At 42.7% G+C, this 10,743-nt stretch overlaps 1 non-coding gene across 1 annotated transcript; it reads right to left on the bottom strand.

Annotated features, from left to right (window-relative positions):
* Positions 1 to 211: 211 nt before the first annotated feature.
* Positions 212 to 314, bottom strand: LOC118967757 (U6 spliceosomal RNA). The gene has a single exon (XR_005054982.1). It is a non-coding gene; the product is annotated as a U6 spliceosomal RNA (small nuclear RNA).
* Between the last annotated feature and the right edge of the window lie 10,429 nt (positions 315 to 10,743).

The following is a 10,743-nucleotide window of genomic DNA, read 5'->3' as shown; positions in this document are numbered from 1 at the left end:
AACATCAGATTACTTGGGTTTTCTGATTGACCCTGTTCTTTGTGGTCAACACAGGGCTGTGCACAGAAGGTATGAGATCAGGGCTCTGACTTTCTGAGGACACTGGTAGATAATTATAATATTTATTGCATTTATAAATAAATCATTACAAAGTTCAGAATTCCAAAATCCTTTTGTCTTAGGTGCAAATATTCAAGTAAGGTTTTTTTTTTTTACTATGGGACATTTCATGAATTTGCATGTCAACCTTGCACAGGGGATATGCTTATCTTCTTTGTATTGTTCCAATTTTAGTATATGCTGCCAAAGTGAGCACAAATCTTTATTAAACTTAGCAAATGTTAACTTTAATAAATGCATAAATAAATGAACCAAGGAACTTTTTTACATTGTAGGTAGGAATCAAAGAGGTTCAACCACTGGAAACGGGAAATATGCATTAAAGGTGAAAAATGCATTCTCTGTGAACCAGTAATCTAACTTCTAGATATAGAACTGACAGAAATTCATGCCCATGTGCACAGAAGACACATATTTACAGCAGCATTGTTTGTAATAGCTCCAAGTTAGATATAACCAAAATGTTTATCAAGAATAGAATGTATAAATAAATTGTGGTACTTCATCTGAAGAAATGCTTTTTATCAATTAAATGAATTAACTAGAGTTACAGAAGACAATCTCATAAACATAATGTTGAGTGAAAAGGTCAGACTTGGGAGGATAAATATTGTGCTATGCCTTTGATATAAATTCAGACCTGGATAAAACCAATTTATGGTGTTGAAAGAAAGTATGGTGGTGTCTTTTGGGTGGAGGGAAGGGGTTGTGATTGGCAGGGCATGCATGGAGCTTTGGAACCACTGGCAATATTTTATTTCCTGACATGGCTGGAGGTTATATGAGTGCATTCACTTTGAGATCAGTCATCAGATTATTCACTTTTGACTTGTGCACTTTACTGTATGTGAATAATACTCAAATAAAAGATTGAAAAAGTATAAGAACAAATCAACAGGATAGAGACTTCTGGATGGGAGATTGCAAAAGAAGAAGAAATAGCACTGAAACACAAACATGGGAATTGTGTGTATGTTCATGTATGTGTAAGTGCATAGGACTAAATATTTTAGGAGTAGGAAATAATAAGTGCAAATAACAACTCTTGAAACAAAGAGACAACCTCTAAAGGAAATCCTAATAAATACTAATTCACATTAACAAGACATTGGAGTTGCCTGGGGTAGAGCAGAGAGGGGCCTAGGGCCATGTTTTAAAGATCACAATGGCATGAGACTTAAGGGAGAAGTGAATCTGTCTTAAAGGAATCCTCTCATTGTGTGATGAGATAATGATGAAATAGGAGAGAAATGATCCCTTGTTTCAAAAAATAGCATCGTAGGTATCTATCTCTGAGAACATAGAAAAGGAAAATTACAATGAATGAAATGGAAAAGTATAGTAGAAATTCCAAACAACTATGTGGAAAATGGTATTAAAAACATTTAAAAAATTGACAAAAACAAAAGGAAGAACAATAGAAAATGATTTAGTGGATGGCATTAAGCACACCAGTCACTATACTAAGTGTGGTGGGCAGCCTCTCAGACAGGCCCCAGTGATCTCTGCATCTTTCACCCTTTCGTGGAATCTTTCCCTGAATGTGGATTGTGTCTAAGAATAGACCACAGCAAAAGTCGTTGGATGTCAGAACTAAGATTAAGTTACTGAAAGACTGGTTTCTTTTAGTGACTTCTTCAAGATAGTCCGGGCTGTCCTATCCTGCTCTCCTGGTCACCTGCTCTGAAGGATGCCAGTGGCCATACTGAGCTGCATGTGGAGGGGAACAGGTGTCTCCCACTGGGAAATAAATGGTGGCCAGCCAGGGGGAACAGGCACAGGCTGCTTACTCAGAGCTAGGGCAAGGGAGTCAGCCATTGCTGCTTATGCTTTTTCAGAGGCTCAAAAGGAGGCAGAGGGCTGGGAGAGCTTTGTGGCAGAAAAGGGAAGGCTCGGGTGTGCCCCTACTGGAGGCTGTGGGTGTGGGGAGGCTGGAGGTGGGGACCAGAAGTGGGGCACCCAATGCCATTTGTTAGGGAACATATTTGGCTTTCTCTGGTTGTCCCTAAGTTGGAAAAAGGAGACAAAAATTAGGAGAGCTGTTGGTGATTAGTCAAGTCCTGGCCGTTGTGGGCTGGCTATTCCAGGGGTTATTGCTTGGCTCCCTGGGCTGGTACCAGAGAGCGCAGTCCAACTCCCCAAGGCTCACTTCTCACAGGTTGGCTTCTTGGGCTCATTCTGTAGGTAAGAGACTGGCTTCCTGTGAGGTTGCGGGTCAGAGGCATATTTTTATATATGGTTTGGGCATTGTAATTTGCATCTACAGCTTCTCAGCCCCCTTTGGCCATTGTCTTACTTGCAAGAAGTTGACCAGTTCAGGAAAAACTAGAAATCCAGATCTTCACCACTCGGAGATTGCCCAGCTGCCTTCAGTCACGTCCACTGCAAGATCATCCTGCCCTTTCTGTCGTATCATCACGGTGGTCATGACAAGAGCTGCTACGGAGGGAGTGCCATTTGAGACTCTGGATAAGACACTACAGACCACCCTCACCAGCCTGTGGCTAAAATAAGAACAACTAATAGTCTCTGTAAGATTCTTTGAAACCAAGAACCCCAATTTCCCAACCCAGTCCAATAGGACAAATCCCATAGACCATGAGGATCAATCTTAGTGATCCAAAAACTTCTTCCTTAAAGCAATGTATAGCTTATTTAAACTTGCTTATTTCATTGCTCCAGGAACAATGAGAGGTACTGGCACTGGCAGACCCACAAGGACAAGGCCATGAGAATCTAGGGCAATATGACTGCCTGTCATCCCCTGTACCAGGGAGTTGAGATGGATCTATGTTCCGTCCAGGCCAAAGGAAGAATAAGTAGCTTCTGCCCAATTTAGTGATAGGTTTCTTATAGTCTTTTCTATTTGTATGATCCCGCTGATGGGTGGAGTGCTCTAATTGTTTGCATGAACAATGAGCCTGTAATTCCATCAAGTACTATGCTTGAAATAATCAACTGTGGCCTCATTTTGGAACTCATATCTGTGTCTGCATTTCTAAGCTTGCTGATGGATAGAATTAGAGTCTCTATGTGAGGACAAGTCTCAGAATACTCTTCCCAAAGTGCACAAAGTATTAGTTTGAGGTGAACAGGCCCAGGCATCCTGGACATGAAGGAAATAGTGTGCAGTTGAGGCACACGGAAATCTGAGATAAGAGGAGGTGTTCAAAAGGTGATGTTGAAAACAACACCTTACATAAACTGGGTTACATATTTGGATTTCTATTAGTCTCTGTCAGATGATAAGAATTTGGCCCATTGTCCTAAAAAGGCTGTTGAATTCAATTTAGAATTACCTAGGATCTGATCAATAGATATAATAGCTGGTTCTTTTTCTGGTAGAGAGGGACACTAGCAATGCAACAGGCTGACTTGTTTAGGGCCAGTTGTCCATGTAGCTGCCATCAGCTGATTGCCTGCGGTCTCATTTCACCAAACCAGAATTTCCCAGAGGTTTTTCTCACTGGTTTGGTCTGGTGAAGGGTGGTGTACGCAGCATTCAGTAAGAATGTGGACAGAGTCTACTATAGGAGGCCATATAAGGATGGCTTTAGAGTGAGTCTGCTCTCATCTGCCACTTATAATAAGGAGGGAAGAAAAGAGTAAAAGGATCACAATGGGTGGGTGATGACAAGAATTTTAGAAAAAGGGAAGAAGAATTATGATCAGTGAGCAGCTAGACAACAGAACAGAAACTAGATAGGAGCCGGGGTCTGACATCATAGGCGTTAACTGTCTGCTTACTTCCCACTGTTGTCTCCTCGTTGCAAAGGTCTTGGGTCAGCTGTTCACTTCTGAAGACTGGCTGCTTTGGGAGGCTCTCTGACAATCCTTAGCCCGAGACCCATTCTTGAATAGCCTTCTAGTTGTGCGGAGCTCTGAATTTCTTCTTTAGTTGTGAAATGTGAACCCAGGGGTTGACTCCTTAGAGTTTCAATGCTGTATTTCTTGATAGCAGTACCTGATCAAGTCCCTTCCAGGTTCAAGGGCAGTTTTTCTCTGATGTCTCTTTAAGTAACAAAATCTCCTGTTTGAAGATCATGAAGATGGAAGATGATGTAGGAAGGTGGCCTTAACTACTGATAGAGGACTGGGTATAGTGCATGAGTCCCTGGTACTTGTGTTTGCATTCATAGAGCAGAGTCAGGTGGCATACTCAAGCATGCAGCCTTCTAGTCACTAATTCATAGAGGGGTAGCCAGTATGTTTCATAGAGGGTGGCCTGTATGGCTTTAAGTGCTAAAGAGCATATCTTTGGCCAAGGGAGCTCAAAGGTTTCTGAAAGTTTTGGTAATTTTAAATTAAGGATATCATTGGTCTTTTCAACTTTTCCAGAAGACTGTAGGTGGTAAGGACAGTGTAGCATTTGAGTAAGGGGTGATGTTCTACCGAGTTCTTTTATGTGGTTCCCATAAAGTGTGTGCTTTGATTACTTGATACAAAAGTTGGGTGCCTCAGATTGGAAACAAAATCAAGCAGCTTTTTAGCACCTGGAAAGGCTGTAGTGTTTTGGCCAGGGAATCCTTCAACCCATTCTGAAAAGATATTTATAATGATTGAAATATATTTAAATCCCATGGAGGATGGAAGCAGAATAAAATCCATCTGAAGGTGTCAAAGGGCCATTGAGACTTTGACTTTTGGCCATGTCCCCCCTTTACAGGTTTATGCTGTTGACAGGTGACACAAGACCTGAAAATAACCTCACTCTTCTTTTTAGATTCTATTTTATCCACAGAATCTTACATCATTGATGTAAAGAGCTCTGCCCAGTGCTCTGGGCGTGACACGGTGGCAGGGCTGCAAGGCTGCAGGAGAGCAGAGCAGAGGCTGGGGTGGTAACAGCGCCGAGGACAGAGCCCCAGAGGATGGCTATGCGGGATGACTGTGCAGAGAGGCCCAGAGGACGGCTGTGGGGGCAGAGGGGCCCAGAGGATGGCTGTGCGGGATGGCTGTGCAGACAGAGGGGCCCAGATGCAGAGACCAGCTTGCTGCATGCAGACTGGCTCTGAGTGAAGGATTTTAGTGACTGACCTGCCACCTGGAAATAAAGTTGGGTATAACCCTTTCACCCCAAGAATGTTTTGCTGTCAATTTCTTTGGTCACATTGAATCCATAGCGAATTTGCCCAGGGCTGAAACCCATTAGCAAGATAGATTCCAACCAATTTGTCTATTTCACAATGAGTAGTTTCATGGAGAAACAGTTGAAGTCACCTAGTGCTACCAAATGGTCGCGTGTAAAGCCCCAGAGGTGGTCTGAATGAGGGCTACAGAGCATTTTCTTATTCTTCCTTCTCAAAATTAGGGGATAAATATTTTATAATGGCCTATTTGAATCCCTCCAGAGATTTATCCTTTGAGGGTTTAAATAGGATCAGAACCTTGGTTAAAGAGGCTTCTCTGGCATAATGTTCAGCTGTAGTGTTTCATTTACCTCCTTATTATATTTTTTGATGCGTGCCTCATCCTTTGTAACAGTCACCTGTCTAGGAAATATGAGTGCATATAAAAGTTCCTTAACTTTGTCCATTTTTTATGGGAACTCCTGCAGAATTAAGAACCAAATCAAGTACATCCCCAAACCTTCTCTCTGGACACAGGCAAACCTCGTCTTACCGTGCTTTGCTTTATTTGCACTTCACAGATAGAGCATTTTCTACAAAACTGGAGTCTGTAGAAACCCTGTGTCAAGCAAGTCTATGAGAGCCATGTTTCCAACAACATTTGCTCACTTTGTATCTTTCTGTCACATTTTGGTACTTCTAACAATATTTCAAACTTTTTCGTGATTATATTTTTTATGGTGTTCTGCGATCCATGACCCTTGATGTTACTATTGTAATTGTTTTAGGGTGTCATGAACGGCACCCATATAAGATGGTGAATTTGATCAGTAATGTTGTGTGTGCTCTGACAGCCCCGCTGACCGGCCATTGCCCTATCCCCTGCACCCCCATACCCCACCCCTGCCCGGCCCCTCAAGCCTCCTTATTTGCTGAGACACAATATTGAAATCAGTCCAATTAACAACCTGACAATGGCCTCTAAGTGTTCAAGTGAAAGGAAGAGTCACATGTTTCTCACTTTAAATCAAAAGTTAGAAATGATTAAGCTTAATGAGGAAGGCATGTTGAAAACAGGCTGAAAGCTAGGCCTCTTGTACCAGTTAACCAACTTGTAAATACAAAAGAAAAGTTGCTGAAGGAAATTGATAGTGCTGTAGCAGTGAACATGTGAATGATAAGAAAGTGGAACAGCCTCACTGCTGATGTGGAGAAAGCTTTAGTGGTTTGGACGGAAGATCAAACCAGCTGTAACATTCCCTTAAGCCAAAGCCCGATCCAGACAGAGCAAGGTCTTAACCTCAGTTCTATGAAGCTTGATACAGGTGAGGAAGCTGCAGAAGATAGTGTGAATCTGGCAGAGGTTGACTCATGAGGTTTAAGGAAAGAAGCCGTCTCTGTAACATCAAAGTGCAGGTGAAGCAGCAGGTGCTGATGGAGAAGCTGCAGCCAGTTACCCAGAAGATTCAGCTGAGATCATTAATGAGGGAGGTTGCATTAAACCACAGATGTTCAATGTAGACAAAACTGCCTTATATTGGAAGAAAATGCCCTCTAGAACTTTCATAGCTAGAGAGGAAAGTCAATGCCTGGCTTCAAACAACAGGCCAATTTTCTTGTTAAGGGTTAATGCAGCTGGTGACCTTAAGTTGAAGCCAATGCATGTTTACCATTTTGAAAATCTTGAAGTCCTTAAGAATTATGCAAAATCTACTCTGCCTGTGCTCTGTCAGTAGAACAACAAAACCTAGATGATGGACAGTATGGTTTACTCTATATTTTAACACCACTGCTGAGACCTACTGTTCAGAAGAAATGACTCCTTTCAAATTATGATTGTGCACCTGGTCACCCTAGAGCTCTGATGACGATGGACAAGTAGATGACTGTTGTTTTCATACCTGCTAACAAACATCCATTCTGTAGCCCATGGGTTATGGAGTCATTTCAACTTTCAAGTCTTATTATTTAAGAAATGTATCTCATCAGGTTATCACTATCACTGCCATAGGTAGTGAGGCTTCTGAGGGATCTGGGCAAAGCAAATGGAAAAGCTTCTGGAAAGAATTCACCATTCTCAGTGTCATCAAGAACATTCAAAACTCATGAGAAAAGATCAAAATATCAAGATGTTTCCAACCCTCATAGATGACTTTGAGAGAATTAAGACTAGGGAAGGAAGTCACTGCAGATGGGGTGGAAACAGCAAGAGAATTGGAATTAGAAGTGGAGCCTGAAGATGGGACTGAACTGTACAATCTCTTGATGAAACTTTAGTGGATGAGGAGCTGCTTCCCATGGATGAGCAAAGAAAGTGATTTCTTGAGATGGAATCTCCTTTTGGTGAAGCTGCTGTGAGGACTGCTGAAACGACAGCAGAGGGTTTAGAATGTGATGTAAACCTAGTTGATAAAGCGGCGGCAGGGCTGGAGGGGACTGAGTCCAATTTTGAAAGAGGCTCTGCTGTGGGTAACATGCTATCAAACAGCACCATGTGCTCTGGAGAAATTGTTTGTGAAAGGAAGTCCATCGATGCAGCAGACTTCATAGTTGTCTTATTCTGAGAAATTGCCACAAAGCCACCCTGATCAGTCAGCAGCCATCAACGCTGAGGGAAGATCCTCCCCCAGCGAAAAAAAAAAAAATGACTTGTTTAGGTCAGACTTGTTAGGTGGTTAGCATTTTTTAGCCATAAGGTATTTTTAAATTAAGGTATATGCATTATCTTTTTGGACATATGCTATTGCACACAAAATAGGCTGTAGTGTAAACATAACTTCAATATGCCCTGGGAAAACAAAGCATCCACCTGACTCATTTTACTGCCATGATCTGAAACCAGGCTTGCAATATCATCAAGGTGTGCCTGTCTGTGATTGCTCTTTGACCTTAGGCTAATTAACAGACTTCAGTAAGTGCAGTAAATCCTGCCATCTGGGCCGATTTCACCTTACGTACAGGACTGTGTGCTAAAGCAGAGCTCACACTCGTGATAACACACCCTGCTTGAGAGCCTCCAGCTTCAGTTCTGAGTTAAGACCCGTCAAAAGACATAAGGCCAACATTCTCTGCAGGAGTCTAATACATGTGCATGAGGGGCAGTGAGCTCTCTAACTGAAGGACAAGCCTTATTCTGGCTGGGGCAGAAGACAGGCAAGGTTCAGGGTGTTACAGCAATGACCAGCAATGTCTGAGAGGGAGGAAGACGATTTCATAAGAGGCTAACTGGCTGGCTGAAAAGTGTGTGTTCCCAGCAGCATTACTGTCTGTGCTGAATGAGGAACCCTGAGGTGGAACAGGAAGCGTTGAGGTTCAGTTGAAGGACCAATGAGTTTTGAGGTGGCAGCTCTTGCCCAAAGGAAATGGGGATAAGTCTTTGCCACTGGCTCAAGGGTAAGCAGTTAGCAGCAAGTCTTTGATGTTTCCCATGAAGTTGAGTTAAGCCCTAGGGCTTGTCCAATCACTCCTGCACAGATAGGCTAACAGGCTTGTGGCTAGGGATGCCTAGGGAAGAAGACTTTTGACAAACTTTCTTCAGGTTCCAGAGGGCTTGTTCACATTTGGCTCCCAGAGCAGAGGGTTTCTTATGGAAGACTGATTTAATCATAAGAGGGGCTGCAAGCTCAGAAAAATTTGGTTCCCATTGTCTGCAATCTCCACAGAAGCCTGAAATTCTCTCGATTATCATTTTGTGAGGAGTCTAGGATACACTTGGAGAGCCTTGAGTTTTTCAGGACAGTGTTTTTCCCTTTAGGTCATGTCCTAAATAATGGACTGTGTATTAATAAAATTTTAATTTATCTTTTAAAACTGTATGTTCTTTTTCTACAAAGACTGAGTAAATTGAATCTTTTTTTTTTTTTACAGGTTTTTTTGGTCTGAACAAGGTAGGAGACGTACATATTGTACATATATAGATGCACATATTGCATCAGAACAGAATCATAAGAAAAACTGGTATTTTTTAAGTCTTGATTGAGGACCTGGGAAACGTAGGAGGTTCCTCAGTGAACCCTAGGTGTAGTCCAGGTATATACTATTGTTCTCCCCAGATGAGGGCAAAAAGGCACTGATTCTCCAGGCCTTGTGGCATACAGAGAAGGCAGTGCAAAGGCCCACTAGAGCTAATCAAGTGGCTTCTGGAGGAACAGAGGGAAGAACGGTATTTTGTTAGGTATTGCTGGGAAGTGAGGGACAACAATTTTGCTGATGGCCCTGATGTCCCAACCAGATGGGTGACACTGGGAAAGACGAGAGTGTTCCAGGAGCCAGTGCAGAGCTCAACACGCCTCTGGATATAAAGCTCTCAGCTACAGGTGTGTGTGATCTCTCCCTCTGCCTGTGGCTTCAAGGGACATTGGAGAAGTCCAGGGGATGGCCTGTAGGCTCTAGCTGGACTTCTATGGCTTCTGCTACAATTATTTTGGCTCTATCACTGCATTTTTAGCCCATAGTCAGACACAATATTAAGATGTTTATCTTGGGAAGGCATTAATCTAATGGGGAGGCAAAGGTGTATCCAGAGCTGACACAGCTTGACTATGAGACCTCCAGAAACAGTCTCCCTGGTGCACATTTAATACTACAATTCTATTTGCAAAGTGAGTCTCCCCCCATCAAGTTCACAGAAGAGGTATCACAGAATGGATCATGGGAAGGGATGTTTTATAGTCGAGGGCTCAAGGGTTGTGGTTAAGGGCTGTGAGAGAGGGGAACATGTATGGGTTATTTGAAATATCCCCCATTTGTGTGATATGTTCTCTCCAAGGAAGCGGATGAGCCCGGGTGGCAGGGTTTCCCAAATGCACCAGGAATTGATGAGATTGGCCATCTGTACTTATGGTTACCTCACTCTGAGTTTCTAATGGGGTGGAGGGTGGTGGGCACTTGTCCTTCCTCAGAGCACCCCCACTGATCTGAACTGAGGGGCTTTTCTTTATCGTGGTTTTTCTTTCCTCCACCAGGACAATCTTTTCTCCCTTTGGTTCACAGTATCTCTGAGTGCCTCTGTCAGGGATGGCTGGCTGGGGAAAGGGCCACCTAGCTCTTTCATCTGTGCAACCAGAGTTTACTTTGGGTCCTGTCTTGCTTTTGTTCTAGAGCCCTTTGAAATTCTGCCAGGGTTTGTAGTGAGCTCATGCGGCTGTTTCTCATTTTTCATCAGCCCCTTCTTAAATTCCCCAATATTGTTAGCAGGAAGGTATTTTCCAGACTATTTCAACCTTTTATTTCTTAATCTTTCTTGTGTTTTTTTTTTTTGTGATTGAGTTATGGTCCAATTAATTTTTATTGGAAAAATTTCAGATATGGCTTTTCTACTCTTCTACCCTTTTTGTGACCCTCAAGTTTATTGTGGAGAGAGGTATCCTGCATGTCCCTTACTGGGTCAGTTCAGTCAGCCTTTGCCCCGCAAGATTCAGCAACTGGGATTCTGACCAACATGTGACCAGAATGTTGGGAACCATGGGTTATATGGACCCAAAAGAATTCTAAATTATTTCATGAATATTTGTTGGTCTTATCTGGGTTTAGGGGAGTCTTGAATTATACCTCC

This window comes from Manis javanica, chromosome 6, assembly GCF_040802235.1.
Source record: "Manis javanica isolate MJ-LG chromosome 6, MJ_LKY, whole genome shotgun sequence".
Taxonomy (NCBI): domain Eukaryota; kingdom Metazoa; phylum Chordata; class Mammalia; order Pholidota; family Manidae; genus Manis; species Manis javanica.
The sequence above is the reverse complement of the archived record's forward strand: the minus strand, read 5'-3'. Positions and strand labels throughout refer to the sequence as shown.